We start from the raw sequence: 25223 nt of genomic DNA on the forward strand, positions 1-25223 counted from the left end.
TTGCTTGCTTACATCAACTTGTCAGCTCTACTCTTCAAAAATTAAGAAGTCAACTTATCACACTTTCTCCCATAAAAAATCACTTAAGTAGGTCTATATCGAAGTTACATGTGGTAGGTTAAGAGTCAGGCGCGTACCCAGAATTTTTTATTGCGAGGTGCCCATGCTTTCAGGAGGGGTGAGGTTCAATACTACCAGTCACTACATCTCTGTAGTATTGAACGTGTATTATTCTATATGCGAAAAGACGAAAAGTAATTGTAAACTAGTTCCACCTATATATATATATATATATATATATATATATATATATATATATATATATATATATAATTAGAATGTTCCAAGAGCAGAACTTATTTTTTCTTATTAACATCTACAGGTTTTGTGCCAATTCTTCTATGTCCTTTATTATTATACTCTTTAAACAATTCTTGTAATATATCTATCCATTTATAATTTCCTCTGAAACGTTCTACGATATGATGTTTTACGAAGACACGTACTGAAAATGGGGGACACAAATTGAAAAAAAAAAAATCAAAATATTATCTCTGTATAACTTATGGTTCCCGAAATATGGCTCCTTAAACTTTTTTGGCCAATATTTCGGGAACAGTAAGAGTGACGCGAAAAATTCCATCACCCCTTTAGATAGTTTTTGATGCTGTATCGAATGGAGGGTTCAAAATTGAAAAAAAAATCGCTAATAATAGACACACACACACACAATGTTTTTTTAAAAATAGCACTTCGTCAGATTATTATATTTTTATGATCTACATGTTAATTGAAACTTACATCACACTTAGAGGAAGTTCGGGTATTATGGAATAGTAGGATAATATGGAATACCTCATTATCTCGTGTGTGATGTGTTGCTTCCAAGCGGAGAGGAAAGAAACTACTACTTCACGTCCCCATGATGCTCTCCAGTCAGTCTCCTTGTGATTGTGACATTCGTTCTGTTGGTAGACGTGAAAATCTGATTTGTTATTCATGAAAACTTTTACAGGTAAGTGTTTTACAACCTGTATTTTCCTACTGAAATGTAATAGAACAACAATTTTTGTTTACTATGACATTGGATATAAAGAGTGGTTGTTTGATAAGCGCCATTATCCTACACGCCTTCGAATGCGTTTAACAGCTCTTTCGTTTCGTTTCCAAGATGGCGTGGAGGGCAATATGGAATACTTGGAAGAAAGGCATGGTACTCCGTATTCCGTATGGTATTCCGATTACAAAAATATCTGTCGGTATTGGGCAATTGAAATACATTTACGATGACAACAATACTAAGCGAATTTTATTTTATTACAGCAAAGTTTCTGATGATATAAGGGGTGAGCTTAGGTCCAGCGTTCATCATGTTTAATGTGAGCACACAATGACTGTACCGGTCCTGAAGCAGAGTATTATATTTGTGACTTTTACGTTTAATGTGAGCACACAATGACTGTACCGGTCCTGAAGCAGAGTATTATATTTGTGACTTTTACAAGTAATCACATTCAGTTCTGGCTTGGTATTAAGAATTTTCATATATTGTCACTGTATTCACTGTATGTTCAACAGAAAACTCATTTCTTTTCTATACAGCATTTGTATTCCATATTACCCGACTATTTCATATTACCCTCCAAAGTGGTTTCTTTACAAATTATAAATTTTGCCCACCCCTGTAACAAAAGTTCTTTATCAAGATACGCATAAATAAGGCCAAATATGTAAGGTGTATACTTGTTTTCCTTTTTGTTTCAATGTGCAATTATTAACTGAGTTACAAGCGAAACAAACATGGTATTTCATAATACCCGAACTTCTTCTATTACCCAGCGCTAGCAATTAGAAATGAAATGAAATGTTTCAGTTTAACGTCCCACAAGTATGATTTTTAGGCTAAGGGAAATAATGATTAAGGTAAGTGAATGATGATGGAAGACTTGGTGGAATGAGAAAGTAACAGGAAACAGAAGTATCCCGTATCTTGAGAAAACATGTTGTTCACCACAAATTTACTTGGCCGGGGTTTGAACCAGGTACTGCTAACAATTAGGAACCCTACACTATCGCAAACGTCGACAAAAAGCCAAATTTTCGATGCTATTACAACATTAATAACACAAGTGAGAGGGATTGTCAATGCATATTAGAAATGCCTTACGTTAGTGTCGAACAGTATGACCATAATATAAAGTGTTCTTAACAGGTAGGAACAAAGTTATAAAGAATTGAAAATTTTTACTTCTTTCAAAATTAAGTGCTTAGGTAAATATCACATTCAATCACATGTATGGTTTCTAATATAATACCGTTTACGGTAATTTGATATCTCAACCCGTTTCGGGTGCGAGCAGTCCCAGTGTAGACACTCGGTCGAAAAGGTGTAACAATTTTTTCAGATCAACAATCCTTGGTGAGGTTTTTCTTAGATTTTCCTCATTCACACCAGACAAATGTCGGGATGGTACCTAACATACAGGTCCCAGCCCGCTTTTTTCCTTTCATAATCCTTTCTTCCTCTCCAATTCCCCGGGCAGTGTGATCGCCGAGGGACGTCATCTCTCGTACGTGACGGAATAACATGGCCATACTGTAGATACCGAAAACACAGAAAGCCCTAATCAACCTGTTTTCCTAAAAATGAAAGGCATGAGTAGATTGAGATTACTATAATGCTTAAAATGACGTAGTTGTGGGAAAGAACTATTAAAAAAGATATTTCATTCGCCTGTTTCTATAACACCAGAGTAACAGTTTTTAGTAGTTGTAATTCCAAGTTCTCGCAGTTTCATAATTTTGAGCTGTGTCGCAAACTTTACTAATGCTCTTCTCATCTCTGGGATGCATTGATATATCAAATTGCTGTAAACAGCATTATGAACTTTACATTTATTGATAATTATCTGTTTGATTGGATATAATACGTATCTAAGCACTTCGAAATAAAACCTTTATAAAACTTCAAACTTTCAATCTGTTCTAACTTTGTTCGTACTTCTGCAAATACGTAAAATTATAGCCATAGTATTCGACACTAAGGTACTTCAGATGAACATTGACATGTCTGTCTAGATCAGCGTTTCTCAATCTTTCTGATATCGCGGACCCCTTGTGATGACTATTAAGTTTTCGCGGCCCCCCATGAAATCAAAATTGATTTTTAAAAATATATTTTACATATTATAAAAAATGCAATGCAAATTATAATCTTACAACACTAAATGTGTCATGACAATGAAGTACTACTATAAATAGAGATATTCGAAAAAATAAGATCACACCAGTTAGGTGTAATATTATGAATTCAATTCTCCTAATGGGATGAATGATAAATCTGGCACTCTAATCTTCTCATTGATTGAAACCTAAATACTGTATATACATTATAAATATGTATCTTAGATGTATAGATTAAGTTTAATGAAAATAAAATGACTTGTGGAGCACTTTTCAATCTGTCGTGGCTTACTGACGGTCCGCGGACCCCATATTGTGAAGTATTGGTCTAGATGAACATTGACATGAGTAGTAGTGGTCCGCGTTGGCGCGAATGACTCATCCTCACTCTCTTTTATGACCGGGATTTTTGAAATTCGTTTCCTTTTACGGCTAAGATGAGTGCTTTGGTATCTCGATTCTGATTGGCTGATAGAGGTCACGTGATGTTAGGCCCCGCCCACGCGGGAAATTCAAATTTTCCAGGTCACGTGGTATGACGTCATGAGTCACCCCGCGGGGAAATCCGTCACCCGGGATTTTGAAATTTGTTCCCTTTTACGGGTAAGATGAGTGCATTGATACCTGATTCTGATTGGTTGACAGAGGTCACGTGATCTTAGACCCTGGGATATTTGAAATTCGTTCCCTTTTACGATTAAGATGAATGCTTTGGTACCACGATGCTGATTGGTTGATAGAGGTCATGTGATCTTAGGCTCTGGGATTTTTTTAAAGTTCGTTCCCTTTTACGGGTAAGATGAGTGCTTTGGTACCTTGATTCTGATTGGCTGATAGAAGTCACGTGATCTTAGGTCCAGAGATATTTGAAATTCGTTCACTTTTACGGGTAAGATGAATGCTTTCGTACCATGATGATGTTTGGCTGATAGAGGTCACATGATCTTAAACCCTGGGATTTTGGAAATTCGGGTATCCTCTTTGATGTATACTTTGGTACTACGCTACTGATTTGAGGATAGAAGTCACATGATTTTAGACCCACCACACGGTGAACAGGTTACATGGAAATCCCTCACTCATTTGTTTCATTTTATGGGTAAGATCAATGTTTTGGTACCTCGATTTTGATTGGAGGATAGAAGTCACATGATCTTAGCCACAGCTCATGCGAGAAATTCAGAGTGCTATGACGCCGATCCATCCTAGACCGTGATTTTAGAATTTGTTCCCTTTTTTATGGTTATCCTTTTTGCTACCATGGAGGGTTCAACCCCCTCCTTAAATAACCCTTTTTGGTATCATGATATTGTACTGAAGTTTACCTTAAATATTATCGTTCTCTTTGACAGATAAGATGATTACCAACTTTCTTACCTTGATGGAGAGACCTTATACGTTTACATATGGAGATCCTGTACTTGAATTAGTAGCCTATGTCTCTGAAATGAACAATGGTGAAAGAGGGGTCCATTCTTGTCACTTGTAGATTTCTTATAACACATTGTTGTAAGTTTAAACGATTTATTGCTCAGTAAGCGCTTCATTAATGGAAACAGTGTTGCCAGATTTCTCTTACCTAAACTGCTCCGATTCTTTTCGAAACGGTTCCGCAGAGTGCAAGAAATTTTAAACTAAAATTTTTTCGAACCAAAAAAAATTGTAACTAAAAATTTTCGAACCAAACAAAATTGAAACAAAAAGTTTCGAACAAAAAATTTCGAACAAAATTTTGAAACTAAAAAATTTCAAAAAAAATTTCGAACTAAAAAAATTAAAAAATTTTTCGAACAAAAAATTTTAAACTAAAAACTTTCGAACTAAATTTTCAAATCAAAAATTTTTCAAATCAAACTTTTTATCGAACTAAACTTTTAAAATTTTCGAACTAGAAATTTAAACCAAGTTTAAGAAAAATCCTAAGAAATGTTTCTCCAGGAATCGAACTCAGGTCTTTCAAACCAAAGATGTGTATGCTAACCGCTTAAATGAGATCGGATTTAATCATGCTTGGTAGGTTTCGAACCATGGTCCTTGAAAAGGATACACTTATACTTTAAGAAAATAAATCTGACAGTGTAACGCTTCCGTTCCTGGATTAAAATAAAATGCTGATAGATTTCTTTGTGTGTTGACATAGAACCACATATGATTGAAATGCAAGCGTCAGCGAATGTTGTATCGTATTACTTTAGTTTTACTACGAACGTGTCAGCATGATTCATGGAAAAAAGCAAACATTGATATTTTCTTACGGAATATGAGGAAAATGAAATGTTGTCACAATTTACGAAAGGTGGTGCATGTAGAAGGCATTCGGATGATGTCATGATCGGAATTGCGATACTAGATGTTGTAACTATTGAGAAACGTGAATGACGTCACGATCGATTGTTACACACCGTTTTGGTTCGTGATTCATGACAAGAGCAGCGTTTTGATTGGATCGTTGTGATGTCATTTTATGAATTTCCTCGTTTCTGATTGGTTGATGATGACATCGTTTTCACAGCGGCCTAAATAAAAATCTAAATTTCATTTTTCAAATCCTACACCGCTCTCAACTGTCGAGTAAGAAGGTCTGTTTTTTAAAAGTGTCTTCATTGCGCCGACTTTTTGTTCATTGAATTTGAGGTAAGTTCAGTGAGATTTTATTTTTCACACAAGATTCGAAAATCATTTTTATTTCATATTTGTGGGCGGATCACTAATACACTGTTTTACTTTTGGTACGAAATATTTACGCTATGTGGAATTAGTGGAATGGGAAAGTGGGAGTACGAATCAGGAACCCCCACACATTAAAACTAAGCACGAGAAATGATATTGTTTAGCGTCCCTTCAGCGAGCGCCCGTCGGGAATTGAACCATGGCCAGAAATGTGTATGTTTGGTTTTAAAAAGAATGCATTACAAAATTTCTAAAACTATACTTAAGAATAATATTGTTTGATACCCTTTAAAACCATTGTTTTAGTTTAGCGTCCCTTCAGCTTAACGTGATATTCGAGCAACCACCCGGGATGGAACTAGGGCCAGAGGTGTGTACGTCAACCATTTAGCTTAGTTTTGAAAAGAATGTATGATAACGCGTGAGAATATTAAATTTCAGAAAAGGCTTGACATCGCCCCCCGACGTGGAAAGCAAACCCACCGAGGATTGAACCAGGGCCTTCCACGTCCGAACCATGTACGCTAACCGCTTAGTCACAATAATAAAAAAATACGCTATACAGATTTTGTTTCGACAATTACGTATGCGTAACGTTAATGCTTGGTGATTCTCTTCAACTTGCAAACGCATCATTTAAAGGTCGTTGTGAGTGGAAAAAATGCTTACGCGTACTTTGTCACATCTCAGTACTGATGAAACATTCATTCATGCATTCTTTTTATCACTATAGAATGGTAGGTCAGTTAAATGCTGATGTAATGGTCTCGAGTTTGATTTCCAGTATGACAGCAATAAAACACTCATTTCAGTAACATAATTATTTTTAAAAAAACTTTGATTTCTAGTACGCGTGCTTTAATAATGTGATTCTGAACGTCACCGCCAGGGAATCAAACTCAGAACCTTTACATGAATTGCTTAGTTAAGAATTTATCATGAATGTTATGATTTCCTGTTTATCAGGTGATTAAGATTTTTCTTTCTTCTTTTCTTTTGTAGTAAATTCAAGCTGCTCAATTCCTTTTTCCCTTACACATTTATCGTGATTGTACCTGTTTGTTTGTTTTCTCCTTTTTTAACCATGGCCGAATCGGGTTTTACTGTTCGTAATGAAATCACTCGTCATTATAGACGATTTAACATTGAGGGCAGAATGGTGGAAGTACAATTTAATGCACCGCCCGTAGGAACCGATATTATCCAATACGTGCATAACAGTTTCCAAGCAATGCTGGACCATTTATTAGCCAATGTCGACGATGAGGCGATGGTTGGTTTATCGATAATATCACCACGCAATACCAATTAGCCATTTTGGGTGAGTTTTCGCCAAGCACGAAACATGACACTGGAAACGATGTGGGCCTCGTTTGAAAGAGTTTTACAAAGTAACAATTCATTTCTCCTGCACGAACCATTCACCGTTCATTTTCATCGTGTGGATATACCACGTGGCTATGGCGGTGGTTTGCGGCAAGGAATACTTCAAAATGAAGAATTGTTACGAAGCAAGCGAGGGATTGTACGAGTAAAAAATCAAGATTCAAGGTGCTTGGCGTACGCCCTTGTTATTGCTATTGGCCTGAAGGCATACAAGAATGCAGATGTGCAACGTTATTGGCAATATCAACGTCAATCGAAATGTATTGTGGACGATGAAGTGGATGCGTTATGTGCAAATGCAGGAGTCAATTTGGATCATGGTGCCAGTGTAAATGAAATTCGGCAATTCCAGTCATACCTCAAAAGAATATAAAATTACTGTGTATACTAGTTTCACAGGTCATGACATCATGTACGAGGGGCCCAATGATGAAAATCGCACTCCCATAAATTTGATTTGTTTGGCTGGACATTTCGACATCATCCAATCTTTAACGGCTTGTTTTGCAACCAAGTTCTACTGTGAAGCATGCCATAAAAAGTATAGTGAACGTAACAGACATGTGAAAAATTGTCCTGTAACGTGCTCCAAATGCTTACAGAGACCTCTATGTGACAAGAACCAAACGCCGATATTGTGCAACGAGTGCAATCGTCAATTTTACGGCGAAGAATGTTTTAACAATCATCGGAATGCAATATATCATCATGGGGAACCTGTATGTAAAATAGTGAAGCAATGTACTAAATGTTACAGAGTATATTCTTTTGTGCATACCGGACAACGCATTCATGACTGCAATGAGATTTTTTGTAATGTATGTAAGAAGGTTGTTCCGGGATCACATCAATGTTTTATGCTTCCTGATCGCCAATGTTTGAAACCTGGTGTTCCATCACTCATGCACGCAAAGAAAGCCTTGTTGATTTTCTATGATATAGAATCTATGCAGGACACGAATATTGGCGATAATATGTATGTACACGTTCCGACATTAAACTCCATCAAATTGTACCCATCAATGATACGATGTTGTATGCGTTCTGGGAGTACAATGAACATGTGCCTGTTCAAAACCGAAACACCAATGTCGTGTTAGGTGCATTTACAACATGTCAGGCACGTCTGGAACTGTATAAGTACCTTGAAATGTTGCAAGAACGTGTTTTATATTTCGACACGGATTCTGTGATATTTACAGAAAAGCACGGAGAGCCAACCATTGAACCTTCAACGTACTTGGGATGCTTATCGGATGAGATGGAGTCTTATGGACAACGAGCGTACATCAAGACATTTGTCAGTGGAGGACCGAAAAATTACAGCTTAGAAATATACAATCCAGACACCAACGTCACCAGCTACATATGTAAAATTAGAGGATTTACATTAAACTACAATGCAGGACAGCAATTAAATTTCAATACGCTAAAAGAAATGATTACAAATCAATGCCGTGGACAAGTCACCATTACCATCCCCAATAGGACCAAAGACCATACCATCGTCACACGCAAAGAAGAAACAATGTACAGCATCCAGTACACAAAACGTCGATTTAAAGAACTCAATTCCTATGATACGGTTCCGTACGGGTACATTAAAAAACGGAAGTTGGAACTGGAAAACGAAGAAGATGAAGAAAAAACTGTAAATACCCGATGAGGCCACCATTTCTTTTTTCCTTTTCCTTTTTTCTCCTCACAAAACCAACACCTAGAAGAAAAAAACGCAGTACCCAAAAGAGATCATAAACCACCAACACCACCATCAGTGGAAGAAATGTAGTCATCTCTTACCCAACGGGAACCTTGACCATAAAGGAGCAACACCAAGAAAAAATGCAGTACCCAGAAGAAAATGAAATGAAATCTTTAAGTTTTACGTCCCACGGTTATGCCGGTTAGGCTAAAGGAGACGGTGATAAATGAGAAATGAGTGAAATGGTGGAATGAAGAAAGTGGGAGGAAACGGGAGAACTCCGAGAAAACCCACGAGCACGGTGTTTGTCCACCACAAAGTTCACTTGGCGGGGGCTGGGATCGAACCCGGGACCCCAAGCACCAGAGGTGAACGCTCTACCACTGAGCCACCGCGCCCCCGCAGTACCCAGAAGAGTTCATAAACCACCATCAGTGGAAGAAATGCTGGTCCCCGAGGAGGAAGATGAGCCTAAACAGATCCATCATTTACTAGTAAGTTTTATTTCTCTCTTATCAATATTTACTAATTTTTATTGTTTCAGAAAAAAAAGAAATTCATAAAGTAATCCGTTGTTGCTTCTTTTTCTTTACAGGATACGTCTACAAGATTCGAAGATGATGACACGACCAAAATATTCATTAACTAGACCTGCATTTATTATGTTCATAAACTTGTATGGGAAGAGCACATACCTTTCGTTAAAATACAAGCTGAAAAAAAAATATGTTTTATTATTTCTTGAAACCTTGAACACATGTTTTCAAATAATGGTAATCTTGAAAATTTAAGGTGGAAAATATATCCAAGATTTGGTTTACATGATTTTGTTCGAAAAATTAATTAAAGAATTTTTTAGTGTCCAAAATTTGGTTTTTAATTTAGTTCAAAAAAATTGATTTGAAAATTTTCAAATGTGGTTTACATCTTTAGTTCGAAACTTGTTTTTAAAAAATTGGTTCGATATTTTTTAATTTTTTTTTAGTTTGAAAATTTAGTTCGAAAATTATTGATTTAAAAATTTAGTTCGAAAGTTTTTAGTTTAATTTTTTTTTCGTTCGAAATATTTTTCTTTAATTTTTTTAGTTCGAAATTTTTTGGGGTTCGAAAATTTTTAATTTTTTTAGTTCGAAATTTTTTTAATTTGAAAATTTAGTTCGAAAGTTTTTAGTTTAAACTTTTTTGTTCGAAAAATTTGTTTAAATTTTTTAGTTCGAAATTTTTTTGAAATTTTTGTTTCAAAATTTTTAGTCCGAAAATTTTTTGTTTGAAAAGTTTTGTTTAAAATTTTTTAGTTACAAATTTTTTTAGTTCGAAAAAAATTTAGTTTAAAATTTCTTGCACTCTGCGGAACCGTTTCGAAAAGAATCGGAGCAGTTTAGGTAAGAGAAATCTGGCAACACTGTTTCCATTAATGAAGCGCTTACTGAGCAATAAATCGTTTAAACTTACAACAATGTGTTATAAGAAATCTACAAGTGACAAGAATGGACCCCTCTTTCACCATTGTTCATTTCAGAGACATAGGCTACTAATTCAAGTACAGGATCTCCATATGTAAACGTATAAGGTCTCTCCATCAAGGTAAGAAAGTTGGTAATCATCTTATCTGTCAAAGAGAACGATAATATTTAAGGTAAACTTCAGTACAATATCATGATACCAAAAAGGGTTATTTAAGGAGGGGGTTGAACCCTCCATGGTAGCAAAAAGGATAACCATAAAAAAGGGAACAAATTCTAAAATCACGGTCTAGGATGGATCGGCGTCATAGCACTCTGAATTTCTCGCATGAGCTGTGGCTAAGATCATGTGACTTCTATCCTCCAATCAAAATCGAGGTACCAAAACATTGATCTTACCCATAAAATGAAACAAATGAGTGAGGGATTTCCATGTAACCTGTTCACCGTGTGGTGGGTCTAAAATCATGTGACTTCTATCCTCAAATCAGTAGCGTAGTACCAAAGTATACATCAAAGAGGATACCCGAATTTCCAAAATCCCAGGGTTTAAGATCATGTGACCTCTATCAGCCAAACATCATCATGGTACGAAAGCATTCATCTTACCCGTAAAAGTGAACGAATTTCAAATATCTCTGGACCTAAGATCACGTGACTTCTATCAGCCAATCAGAATCAAGGTACCAAAGCACTCATCTTACCCGTAAAAGGGAACGAACTTTAAAAAAATCCCAGAGCCTAAGATCACATGACCTCTATCAACCAATCAGCATCGTGGTACCAAAGCATTCATCTTAATCGTAAAAGGGAACGAATTTCAAATATCCCAGGGTCTAAGATCACGTGACCTCTGTCAACCAATCAGAATCAGGTATCAATGCACTCATCTTACCCGTAAAAGGGAACAAATTTCAAAATCCCGGGTGACGGATTTCCCCGCGGGGTGACTCATGACGTCATACCACGTGACCTGGAAAATTTGAATTTCCCGCGTGGGCGGGGCCTAACATCACGTGACCTCTATCAGCCAATCAGAATCGAGATACCAAAGCACTCATCTTAGCCGTAAAAGGAAACGAATTTCAAAAATCCCGGTCATAAAAGAGAGTGAGGATGAGTCATTCGCGCCAACGCGGACCACTACTACTACATGTATATCTAACTTACTTTACTACTGTTGTAGAGACTTCCAAAATGTGCATATTTACGAATCTTTGTAATTTGTAGCGTCGCGTTAGTTTATAACATTGAGTAACAAATGTGGTAGACCTATAGAAGTTTTAATTTAACACGTAGATTTGAAATATGCAATAACCTGACGTACTGCCATTTTTAAAAAGAAATACAGTGAAACCTCTGAATAACGGACACCAATGGGACGGGAATTTTTGTCCGTTACTGAGAGGTGTCCGTTACAGAGAGGTTACAAAAATTTAATTTCTCTCAACGGTCATTGTATGCAGTAATATACAGTAAATATATGTATGAGCGTAAATACGTAAAATTCAATATGAAAACACTCTATTTAGTACATATTTGAATTACCGGGAGGGATGAAGGAGAAATTCATTTCTGTTAAATAATATTATTATTGGGGAATGTGTTAATATGTTCGTATGCTGCAAATAATAATGCATGTATGGTAATTTTTTTAAGGACATGTCATCACCTTGTAAAAAAATCCATTTATTCACATACCGCCTATACGAAAAGTAAAAATAGCTTCAATAAATATGCAATATTATTATTAAATACTGAAAATGTGGAGAAGAAACTCACCAAATTTCTTGGGAAAAAAGTCTGCAGTAGTTGTCTGCCGTGTACATCCTTTTGCTTGCAACTGTTGTATCAATTGGAGAACTTCTGTTTCACCGCGATTAATGGCAAATTTCTTTAATTGTTCAGCTGTTTGACACACCAATTTGTACAAAAGAAAAATTCTGCTTTTTCAAAAAAATAAGAGAGAAAACGCTGCTCGTTGAAAAATGTTATTGCAAAATAAAGAATGTTTCTTTTGTTATCTATTGTCGGAAAAGATGGAAGGCCAGGAGGAAAAAGCACTAAATTTGTTACGGAAGAGAAGATCCGCATAGAATTCTTGACCATACGACTAACCCTGCATGAGTGTTAGTGCTTATTGAAGATTTTCTAGGATTTCCACCAGAAAGCAGTTTATTGCGGGCAAAAAAAAAGAAGAAGAAGAAGAAGAAGCATTTCAAGTTCAGCTTGAAGTTGTTCTGTTTGATGATAGATATACTTGTGGGGAAAAAAACTTTTCTGTCTACTGCCATATATCGCAGAACCGAGAATAATTCCTGTCCGTTATGAAGAGGTTACTGAAATGTTTGGGGGTAAAAAAGAACTGTCCGCGTCCGTATCTGAGAGTGTCCGTAAAAGAGAGGGTTTTGTTCCGTAAGAGAACATATATTTTTGCCAGGACAAAAAAATTTGTCCGTATTATAGAGGTGTCCGTTATTGAGAGGTGTCCGTTAAGGGAGGTTTCACTGTATATAATTTTATGGCAAGTTGACAACACTGTTAATCTGGCGGTATTTGCAGAGTGTAACAAACAATGTCTCCCCTTTGAATATTTGCATGTTACAAAATTTGTTGGAGACTTTTATATTAGCTTATAAGTTACAAAGGCGTTCTAAGATAAATGGTCCATACTGTATATACGCGACATATAAATTTATTTCAATAGAAACTGAAGTCTAGAGTTAATTTTTGGGCTTTATCTCATCAACCGTATTTCGTACTGTCGCATGCACGGAAAATGCATGTTAGATCTGTTCGTCAAGAAGACATCCATAATTTGAATAAAATTAGCAGTAAAAGGGACAAATAAAATATTTACATTGACCAGCCAGAACATTATGACCCCCTACCTATATGTCCTCCTTTGGCTTACAGGACAACAGCAATGTGGTTTGACACGGAAGCAATGAGACTTTAGTAGGTTGCTGAAGGTATGGCACACCACACCAGCACAGACGAGTCCCTTAATTCCTATAAATTTCGCGGAAGGTGTCGATGAGATGGAAACTGGACGATCAATGATATCCGAAAGATATCTAATTGAGTTAAGGTCCGGTGAGCTTGGAGAACGTTGCAGCAGTTGAAATTCACCATTGTACTCCTTGAACCACTGCAGCACAACATTGGCCTTCTGACAAGGGGCGTTGTCCTGCTGGAAGATACCATTCCTAGCTGCAAATATGGCCGACATTAATGAGTGTACAAAAACAGCAATGACATGCCGATAGCTGGTAACCAACATGGTACCCTCCACACGCAACACCAGGCGCATGGATGAAAGTTCCCCATATCATAATGGAACTACGACCGACTGTTGGCATCCTACTGTGGACGTCTCGAGTAACTGTTTTCCTGGAAGACGACAGATTCTGACTTGGCCATCAATGTAGTGAAGGCAGTATCATGATTCATAGGACTGTGCAATATTATGTCATTGCTCTGCTGTCCAATGACGATAGGCACATAGCCATTTCAATCGTTATCGATGATGCCGTGTGCTTAGCATTGGTACACGTATGGGATGTCGGCTGCAAATATTCGTGTCTAATAGTGTGGGTGAACCATGTACTCAAAAACATTTGTGCTTTGTCCACTTTTTAAGTCTGCTGTTAGTTATCCCACATCTTACGCCCTATTCCGTTGCGCGAACCTCAAGAATCCATTACGTCTGACATCTTTAATGAGGCATGGCCGCCCTATACCTTGTTCTGTGGTGATGGTTCTATAGTGCGTTTTCTACTTTTACAAGACAGTAACCACAGTAGCTCACGAACACCCTTCAAGTCATGCTATTTCGTTGATGCTCATTTAAAGCAATCTGGCACCACTCTAATATATCACCGACCTTTCCCATTCTACGCACAAACATCAAACTATCTGATCGAGTAATAATTCCTGTAACCGTCTCGCGAGTAGTTCTGCTGTGCCTTGTGCCTCTTAACGTCAGTTCAATGACTTCGTTCAGAAATGTAGTGGGCGGTCATAATATTTTGGTTGATCAGTGTATATGTATGGGCATTCATCATTGTGCATTTCTAAAAATATTAAGGACTCACTGTATAAAGATCGAATTTTGAAGTGAAAAATGAAATAAAATATATAAGTCAATAGGAGACGGATAACTTCTCACTCCCTTCCACATTCTCATTCCACCAATTCTTCAGTCATCATTCACTTTCCTTAATCATCGTCTCCATTAGCCTAAAGAACATAATTGTGTGATCCTAAATTGAAAGATTGCATTTCATTTCATTTCAAGAATATGGAAGGAAACGGGAGAACTCCGAGGAATTCCAGGGTTGCGATTTTGTCCACCACAAATTCATATTTATGACTTAAGACGGAACCAGGGACCCTTCGCACTAGAGGTGAGCACTTTGCCACCGTAGATTGAATTTTAAATCGCCGTCAGACCAGTAATACAATATTTTATATGGGACTTTCATTTTTACTGTTATTGGTTTTTATTCTCATTGAGTGCTAAAGGGTACTGTACTTGGGAGGGTATAGAGTATAATGATTAGAAGAGGGCAGTGCTACACACTTCATCGTACTTTATGCATTTAGCATTGAACATTCATCCGGAGGCCTTGAGGTCGCGTGTTAGTTGAACGGGTGATTGGACTGCAGAGTAAGACATTTTTACTTGAGTGTTGTGCGAGTGATCTGCTGTCAGTGGTTCTGCAGGACGTGTTTTTAACATTTTCTCACAGCGTTGGAGGAGAAGGCTAGGGGACGACAGTGCTTGACTGCGAGTCACACACATTGTAAGTACTGTACACTGACTACTCATTTCTCGTCAAGTGCATGAGTGAAAGTGCTTACGTATCTAACTCCACGTGTATTCAAGCTTTCTTTCTTTTTTTTTTTCCTTCGGCTAAAGCTCACGTAATATAGTGAATATAGCTATCAAGATTAATTAGTGCTTTGCCCTATTTTAGCTCATTTTACAGTGTAATGTTTCATAGTGACTGGAGAGGATAAGTTAATAATGGGATGAATAACCTTTGAAGACAGGAGATAAGAGGATATATTAACTCTAGACTTTTATGTGATGATATTCTGGTATACAATGGTCGTCCGCAGCAGGGTGCACTTGCTCCCCTGAATTTTCCAAAGTGGACATTTCAAAACATACATACTATAGTACTTAATACATTTACATTAAAAACCGTAAGGCACATCAGGTACTTTGCACAAAATACGAAAAGAGTTTCACAGTCATCTGTCGGTAAGATCATGAACAGTAAAGAGGGAGTTTCAACTGCCACCGTAAGATAGAACATCAAACTGTATTTTGGCTATAATGTTGGCGGTTGACATCAGTTCTAATTACCGGGAGGGTTCGTTGTTGTAGAGGTATGGAAAGCAGTCACTGTAAAAGGCCGCAAAAATTTGAAAGATATCACATACAAGAATTTCCGTCAAAGTTAAGTCAGTTTCGTAGAATACTACTGTGCATAATGGGACTTTGATGCAATAGTTGAAATTGAAATATGAAACGTTTTAAAGTCATAAAAAAGTAAAACTGGGAGAAGACGGTTTCAGCCTCTAATCGGGGTTACTTTTGCACCGGTCCAAACCAAAATACCGCTAAGATAGAAATTTTTTACTACTGCAACCTCCTGCATTCTAAATTTAGGTAAATTTCCTATTTAAGTAGATGCCGGAATGAATTTCTTGTTGGAAAATGAATTATGAATAGTGGTGAATGCAGAAAAGTAGTTTGAGAGGGGCTTCACTCACGAAGGCTTCGGGTTTGTTTTTGTTTTTTTAAATTATTTAAATTATCACTAGACTTTTGGGGAGGGGGGCTTGCAGCTTATACGCATAGGAATGACTAACATTAGATTTTTTAAAAAAAGAGATCATGCAATTTGGGGGGCTTCAGCCTGAAAGTTCCCAACCCAGTAAATCTTCCACTGATTACGGTTGGGATGATATTCTTGGACATAAGGAATAATCAACAGTTCACAAGGATTTATTTACTGCAGTTAATAATGATATGTGCGTAAATAATTGTTGACCCATATGATGTATTATGTGCACGTAGACATTTTCCGCCCCCATTTGTCCAGAAAGAACAAATATTAAAATACACGATTTAAGTAAGCTACCCCATTATGAACAACGAAGGGTAGGAAACGTGCACTGGCTCTCACAAAAGCCTAAACACTATAAATACAATTTTGTTATGTATGTTTTTCCCTTTGAATAATAATCTATTGTGTCAGTGAAAGATAAAACAAACACACCTGCAGAGGAGAAATGGTAACCCTTTTTTATAGAATTCAATGTCGAGTTTCAATCTCAATATATCAGTTTACAATTCCAGTGCAACTAACTCTTTTACCTTTATTTTCTAATTTTCCTTCTACATCTGTTAAAAGAATAAAAAGAACTTTTTTCCATCTTCAATGATAAGGAACCTGTGTGTGACAAAGACAAGACTAGTTTTTATATCAAATCTGTGATAACTACCCAAGTGGAACAAGGGTTGGCTATTGTTCGAGAATTCTTGTATTTGACAACAATCAAGCAATTAATGCTGGGATTTGTTTGACCATTTGCTTTAGGACTGTCTGTGTGAACTTAAATTAATTCGGCTTAAACATGATTTGTAGTATTCGAATAGGTGATCTTAGTAAATTTCAACTACCATCACCATGAAGTCTGTTTCCAACAAGATATATTATTTTAAATAACATAATTATGATATATTTTGCCGCCCCTCAAAAATTGGCGCCCCGTGCAAATGAACTGTTGCACATATGGTAGAGCCGGCCATGTGTGCACGCATTAGGGCATGTGTATATTAGCAACAGTGCTTGTGTGTTGATCGGTTTTTTGCCTCTCTTGTAATCAATCGCTTTTCTCCTTATGAAATCGGTCTTTTGCTTCCTCTTGGGAAAAGAAAAAATAACCACCGAATGCCCCTGTCTGGTATAGATATATCCAGAGGTTCATAAGACTCGCGGATCATATTTCATTTGCAACAAACTATCATTAACGATTTCAGTGTGTTAACTAAAGTGACCAAAGGGAGCTTTTATACCAGGCTCAAAATCCATTTTGTGATATACACGTACTCGGCCAAGGGACAGGCTTTCAATAGCAGAGAACTCATCTCTGGTGGCTTGGATCCCAGATTCGATCCCAGCCCGCTGCAAGTGAACTTTGTGGTAGACATAGGCTACAACGTGAGCGTGGGTTTTGTCGGGACTCTCCCGTTTCCTCCCACTTTCTTTTTTTCTGATGGCGTACTTCACTGAACATCTATAACATCGCTACATATTTATGTTAGGTTCGAATTAAGTATTTTTGTTGTTGTTGTAAGCACTGGTCGATACAATCTGTCTCAAACTTCGTTTTACGCTATTACTAAAGTCTTCATAGTAAAAATAAAATATTGTTTAAATTTTAGACTTCTAGGATGGCAAGGAGTTCGATTTATCAAAACTCTTTTACACAGGTAACCAAGAAAGTTCTGTTGTTTTTCCACCCACCACCTTCGAACATCAACATGTCTCTGTACCCGGAAGATCAAAAATAGTCCCCATTAGCATCGACGACCTTCTGCCAACGTTTAGGAAGGCCACGAATTGCATCGCGGTAAAACTTGGTGGGCCGTGAAATGAAGAAGGTATCAAGTGCATTTTGCACCTCTATTAGGAATTTGAACTGGCGCCCTCTAAGATGATTGTCCAAGGAATAGAACAGATGATAATTGGACGGTGCAATGTCTGGAAAGTATGATGGATGCAATAGTGTTTCCCACCCAAGGCATAGAATAGTGTCTCTGGTCATCCTAGCCACGTCGGGTTTAGCGTTGTCGTGTAACAGGAGGACCCCTTTGCGATTCAGAATTGCTGGCTCCAGAGTTTTGAGTTTTTCTTGAACACGGCTCAACTGCTGACAGTACAAAGTTGAATTTTGCTATGATCAGCTGGTAGCAGTTCCCGATGCACGATGTCGCGAGTAGTCCACCAAACACACAGGAGGACCTTCTTCTGGTGCAGTGCTGATTTCGGCTGTCCTGAAACCGGTTCATGGGTTGCTAATCAATGATGACGGCGCCGTGGTACTTCGTACAGGACCCACTTCTCATCATATGTCAAAACCCTGTCCAGAAATGGCTCCTTCCTCAGACGAGACAGCAAAGAAACACAAGTTTCTGCGTCCGTTGCCTTCTGACACGGAGTCAAATCATGAGGGATCTATCGATCCAACTTGTAGTGCTTCCCAAGTTGATGGAGGTGCTACCGAATGGTTTCTCCACTCACACTGACTTGTAATCCCAGTTCTTCACATGTCTGGCTACTGTTCGCCTCAATTGCTGCCTTTTGTTAATGTGTTGGTCTTCGAGTGTTTCGTCACCGTCCTTAAACTTCTTAAACAACCGCTGCACTGTCCGCGTAGTCATGACACCCTCACCAAAGCCCTGGCATTCTTTCACCCCACTACAGCGTCGTTTGACCCCGGTTTGAACTCGTACAGCATACACGCCCTTATAATGCTCTATGGAGGTTCCATGTTCACTTTGTCCTTACGCAAGCTCACGGTGTAACTGAACTGCCACAATCAGGTAGTAAGTTTGATATACCCACACCAAGAACTGAGCTCGCCTTATCTCCATTCGCATTCAACTCGCGTTGTGAAGGCCAATGAAACACAGACCTCCACAAAAAGCAAAAAAACTTCTTGGTTACCTTTATAATTGAGACAGTATCACACGTTAGTAAATCGTAAATATAATAAAAATCTGTTGTAACGGCAATACTAAAGTTTTTGAGTGGGAAATAAAGGGTAGTGAGAAATATATTGTTGAGAGGAAACTGAAGACGACGTGTCATTTACATTGGTATTGCCACCTCCAGTTTCCTCGTAAGTACCGGTACTAGTGCTCTCAACGGGTCGGGTCGGGTCGGGTTGAATACCGACCCGACCCGACTGACCCGAACCGTGATCCGACCTGATTGACCCGACCCGACAACCCGACCCGATCTGACCCGACTGACCCGACCCGAGTGACCCGACCCGAGTGACCCGACCCGATAACCCGACCCGAGTTGACCCGATTGACCCGACCCGATTGACCCGACCCGATAACCCGACCCGAATAACCCGACCCGACAACCCGACCCGAGCTGACCCGATTGACCCGACCCGACAACCCGACCCGAATAACCCGACCCGACAACCCGACCCGACCTGACCCGACTGACCCGACCCGATAACCCGACCCGAGTGACCCGACCCGACCTGACCCGACCCGACAACCCGACCCGAGTTGACTTGACCCGACCCGACCCGTAACCCGACCCGAGCTGACCCGATCCGAGTCGGGTCGGGTCGGGTCACGGGTCGGGTCGGGTCACGGGTCGGGTCGGGTCAACCCGATCCATTTGAGAGCACTATGGTCACAACACTGGGTGAACACCAAAATGCACTCCCATTGGGAATTGAACCCGGACCACGTGTACCGAAGTCTTACACGTTAACCACTAGCTAGATCAAGCGGGGATTTGTATATGCATCTTAATGAATATTTGGCACTTTTGAGATTTGGTTATTTCTTTTTATAACTGATACCAATGCCCGACGTGGGAGAAATTTATTTTTATTTTTATTTTATTTATTTATTTATTTTATTTTATTATTTTTTTTCTTTAGTTCTATGTGACGAAATTTTTCTTCAAGGTCAGTGTTCTCACCTACTGGGACGGCAGGGCGTCTTCTCGGAAGGCAGTAGCAAGAGTCTCTTGGCGGAGACAAAAGGAAATCATTTAACTACAATGATAAGGGTTGAGGAAACAGGAGAACACCTGTGGTTTTTTCCAACCCTTCAACTTTCATTCCAAAATAGGTTCTTATGATTCCGGGACCCGTACCACTTTGATTTTTCTTTCTCGGTAATTAAAACGTATTTTACAGTATATATAGTTGCACGTAAGAAGATATATAATATGAATTTAAAAATACAGGTTGACATTTAATTATAAAGCACTAATTTTATTTCATCACTTTCAGCCCAACAAATGAAATTCAAACAATTCGCTCCCTAGGTCTTGGTCATCAATACTGCGTCTTATTCTTTGTCTTGTAGTCAAGTCTTGGTCCTGCATTTCGTAGTCTTGGTGATCTTTCATGCTATACAAGAGCCAAGAATGCTCACCTCATCGGTACAAATGAAGACCAAGTGTGATTTTGATTATGGTATTTCATACTATACGGAAAGCTAGAAAATACGCTCATCGCTACTTGGTGATCACCAAAACAAGGCCAAGAGCAAGATTACTATGCAATTCGTCTTGCATATCCAATCTTTATCTTGTTCTTGTATCGATGTCCTTGGGTTTGGTGAACTAAATGAAATATTCACTTTAAGCAGGGGTGTAGCCAGCAGGTTCGTGTAGGAAGGGCCCGTCGTTTTTGAGGGGGGGCGCCTACAATGTACAAAGCAAAAAATGTGTTGCTGCTAGTGCTTTTCAGGCCTAAAAGAAAGGAAAATTTTGGTTTCCTTCTGGAAAACTAAAAACACTATTTTATCTTATTTATTATTATTATTATTATTATTATTATTATTATTATTATTATTATTATTATTATCCATAAATTAGGTCTATATTCAGGATAGTTTTTATTATGCTTAATCAAGAACTACTGCCCGGGACCAAACGCTATACTTTTGTGCATAACTATAAAAATAACCAGAAAGTTCTGTCCCTTTTCGTGGAGGTCTGTGTTCAATTGGACCTCACACCGTGAGTTGAATGCGAGTGGAGATAAGGCGAACGTCAGTTGTTGGTGTGGGTATATCCAACATACTACCTGGTTGTGGCAATTCAGATACACAGTGAACTTGCGTAAAGACAGAGGGAACATGAGACATCCACAGAGCGTCATAAGAGCATGTATGCTGAACGAGTTCAAATGGAGGTCAAACGCCGCTGTAGCGGGACAGAAAATATGCCAGGCCTTTGTTGAGGGTGTCGTGACGACGCGGACAGTGCAGCGATGGTTTAACCAGTTTAAGAACGATGACCAAACACCCGAAAACACCACATGCCAGAAGACCAACACATGTACGTACAAAGAGGAACTGGGACTACAATTCAGTGTGTGGAGAAACCATTCGGCAGCACATCCATCAAGTTGGGAAGCACTACAAGTTGGGTCTCACATGTTTTGACTCCGGGCCAGAAGGCAACGCGGCAGTCCGAAACGTTTATTTACTGTTTCGGAGCCATTTCTGGACAGGGCGTTGACATGTGATAAAAAGTGTGTCCTATACGAAGCTCCACGGCGCCGTCATCATTGGTTAGCGTCCCATGAACCGATTTCAAAACAGCCGAAACCAGCACTGTACCAGAAGAAGGTCCTTCTGTGTGTTTGGTGCATCGTGCATCGGGAACTGCTAGAGTATCAATGCAACTGTGTAGTGTCAGCAGTTGAGCTGTGCTCAACAAAAACTCAAAACTCTGGAGCCATCACTTCTGAATTGCAAATGGGTCCTCGTTTACGGGACAACGCTAAGTCCCACGTGGCTAGGATGACTCAGGACACCATTCTCCGCCTTGGATGGGAAACAATATTGCAACCACTATATTCCCCGGGTATTGCACCGTCCGATTATTACCTGTTCCATTCTTTGGACAATCACCTTAGAGGCCGCCAATTCAAATCCCTAGTAAAAGTCCAAAATGCACCTGATACCTTCTTCGTTTCACGGCCCACCAACTTCTACCGCGATGAATTCCATGGCCTTCAGGAACGTTTTCAGAAGGTCGTCGATGTTGATGGGGACTATTTTTGATCTTCCAGGTTAGGTGACGTATCGATGTTCGAAGGTGGTGGGTGAAAAAGCAACAAAACTTTTCTTGGTTACCTTTTTATTTAAATTTAAGACCTTGTATACAGAACCTATGTACACAAGATTGATTTTCTTTAAATTTCACTTAATTTCTTTATAGTTTCCTGACAAAAATATTTATTTATTATTCGTGACTAAAAAAAAAACAATTATTTTATTACACTGAGTAGAAATAAAAGAGAGCGAATGAAATCCAAACTGAATAAAAACATTGTTTCTCACCAAATTTTCCATTCTCTGTCTTTTAAAATACTTGTTAAAGCATATAAAAATATAATGTACTTACAAATCAGTTTAGTACCTTTGTTTTATGGCTGTATTTATAATATCTTGTTAAAATGTTTGTCTTTAAATTGTCAAATATAAATCGCAGTAAATTGTGTAATCTGCTGTCACAAAAATGTATCCTATTTTTCGATCGGTATGGAAAAACAATATTTCTCCATACTATTTTACCGTATATTATTAATTGTCAATAACTTTGTTACTTTTAAATGAAGGAAGCGAGATAATTTTACTATGATGTTTTTAAAGCTGGTCATTTGGGGGGGCAGGAAACCATTTGGGGGGCCTGGACTCGATGGCCCCCCCTTAGCTACACCCCTGAGTTTAAGGTCCCTCGATTCTGCTTCGAGGCTAAGGGATATGGTGACCATGAGAAATGAATGAAATGGTGGAATGAAGAAAGTGGGAGGAAACAGGAGAACCCCGAGAAAACCCACTACACGGCGTTTCTCCACCACAAAGCCTACTTAACACAAGCTGGGATCGAACCATGGACACCATGCACCAGAGATGAATTCTCTACCACTGAGCTACCGCGGCCCTGCTTGGGCTTGGTCGTCCATATCCAATCTTTCTTTTGACCTTGCTTAAACAACTTCTAGTTTTGTTCTAAATCCAGACTCCATATTGGCGTAGATATTAATATTACAGTCGATTGGTAAAATCAATCTTCCACATTTAAAACTTAAAGTACATACAACTACAAAAATAAGCATTTACCATAAAAACACTAGCTGCAAGTGTTCAAAATACATTTATGGCTTCTATAAAATCAATTGAAAATTGCTATTTTTAATTACGCAGGTAGTGTAAAACAGCAGTTTTCGACTCCAGCCGAGTTTAAGCTCAACCTAAACTTAGTTGACCAAAGTGAACTGACCCGACTCACCCGACCCGACAACCCGACCCGACTGACCCGACCCGATAACCCGACCCGAGTGACCCGACCCGAGTTGACCCAATTGACCCGACCCGACAACCCGACCCGAATAATCCGACCCGACAACCCGACCCGAACTGACCCGATTGACCCGACCCGACAACCCGACCCGAATAATCCGACCCGACAACCCGACCCGAGCTGACCCGAGTGACCCGACCCGACAACCCGACCCGAGTGACCCGACCCGATAACCCGACCCGAGCTGACCCGACTGACCCGACCCGACAACCCGACCCGAGTGACCCGACCCGATAACCCGACCCGAGCTGACCCGACTGACCCGACCCGACAACCCGACCCGAGCTGACCTGACCCGACCCGTTTGAGAGCACTAACCGGTACATCATAGTTTATGCGTGTACAGAGAATTGTTGACGGGTAGATGACAGCAAGGTAACTTCCACTGTTGAGCCGTTAAAAAAAAAAGAAAAAAAGAAAAAAGAAAAGAAAAAATAGAACTTCGCCAAACTCCTTCATGTAGCTGTACACTGGGACACCACTAGTTTTTAAATTCTAAACTATCGCGCATACCTCATCAGGATGTACGACTCACTGGTTGGGTAGCCTGCTTTTCCCGCATATCCGGAAGACTCGAATGTATACAACCTCTTGAGTAGCGTGTTCGTAAGTAAAGGTTGTTGGGAACTTTGGAGAGTGAAGATCACGCTCTATGAAAAGCGGTAAAAGGGTTCGTATTCAAAGTTAAAACTATTATCTGTGATAATAGCAACACGTGCATACTTTTAAATTGAAAACAAATTTAGAGAATGTTGAAATTTGATATAGTAGATAATAGTGCATGTCTCATTTGTTTGCATAATTTAATTATAAGAATTAAAGTTCAATCTCGATTTGGTGATGTACACTCATGTCCAAAATGATTGTCGCATAGCTATAACTGTCTTCTTGTAAGAATATAATTTAATAATGATTTTGCAGGGTATTTTTAATACTATGTGTATAATCGGGAAATGCATATTTGTGGTAAATTTCATAGCAAAAGAATTATAAATACGAAAATTAGAATGAGTAAAACAAAATGTTGCTAAATGGACAAGAAATTTTCGTTTTATAGTTTTTATTTACTGCTCTTTTGACATGAAATTTGCCACATACATGTGTTTGCCGATTATACACATACTAACATTATAAGAAACACCGGGCGAATTCGTTATCAAATTATATTCCTACAGAAACATATTATAGACATGCAACAATAATTTTGGACATGAGTGTACATGTAGTCATGTAGTTATGGACACTTTTTCTATTTTTTTTTCTTTTTGTGAAAAATGATTAATTTCATTTTAATTTTACTTTTAACACAAGAATAACTTAATGAAACAAATTGCTCCTCCCGGACCTTCGGTTCATTGTACACTATTGGTTAAAATAGTGTTAAATTGGAAGCTCTAATGCAGTGACGGATCTAGCCTGGGACCGGGGGGTAGAGGGGCAAGCTCCCCAGTTTTTTGAGTGACAAAAATAATTTAAGGTATTATTTATATATTTTTGAAAGCTTCTAGTACATTCATGATATAATTATTCTGGCTGCCCCCCTTTAGTTTTTACCTTCTAGATTCGCCACTCTAATTACCTACGTATTAGGTACGAAATATATATATATATATATATATATATATATATATATATATAAGGGTGTATTCCAAAGTTCAA

The 25223-nt window shown here is 38.5% G+C and overlaps 1 protein-coding gene across 1 annotated transcript in view; it reads left to right on the forward strand.

Annotated features, from left to right (window-relative positions):
* The first annotated feature begins 15008 nt into the window (after window positions 1–15008).
* The window catches only part of LOC145662995 (fatty-acid amide hydrolase 2-A-like), a 286215-nt gene continuing 276000 nt past the window's right edge, over window positions 15009–25223 (forward strand). Inside the window, exon 1 of the mRNA XM_081729105.1 lies at window positions 15009–15212. The gene's annotated coding sequence lies outside the window, so the exon portion shown is untranslated. The remainder of the gene's footprint in view (window positions 15213–25223) is intronic.

Source organism: Thermobia domestica, chromosome 10 (genome assembly GCF_964235325.1).
Source record: "Thermobia domestica chromosome 10, izTheDome1.hap1.1, whole genome shotgun sequence".
NCBI classification, from domain to species: Eukaryota; Metazoa; Arthropoda; class Insecta; order Zygentoma; family Lepismatidae; genus Thermobia; species Thermobia domestica.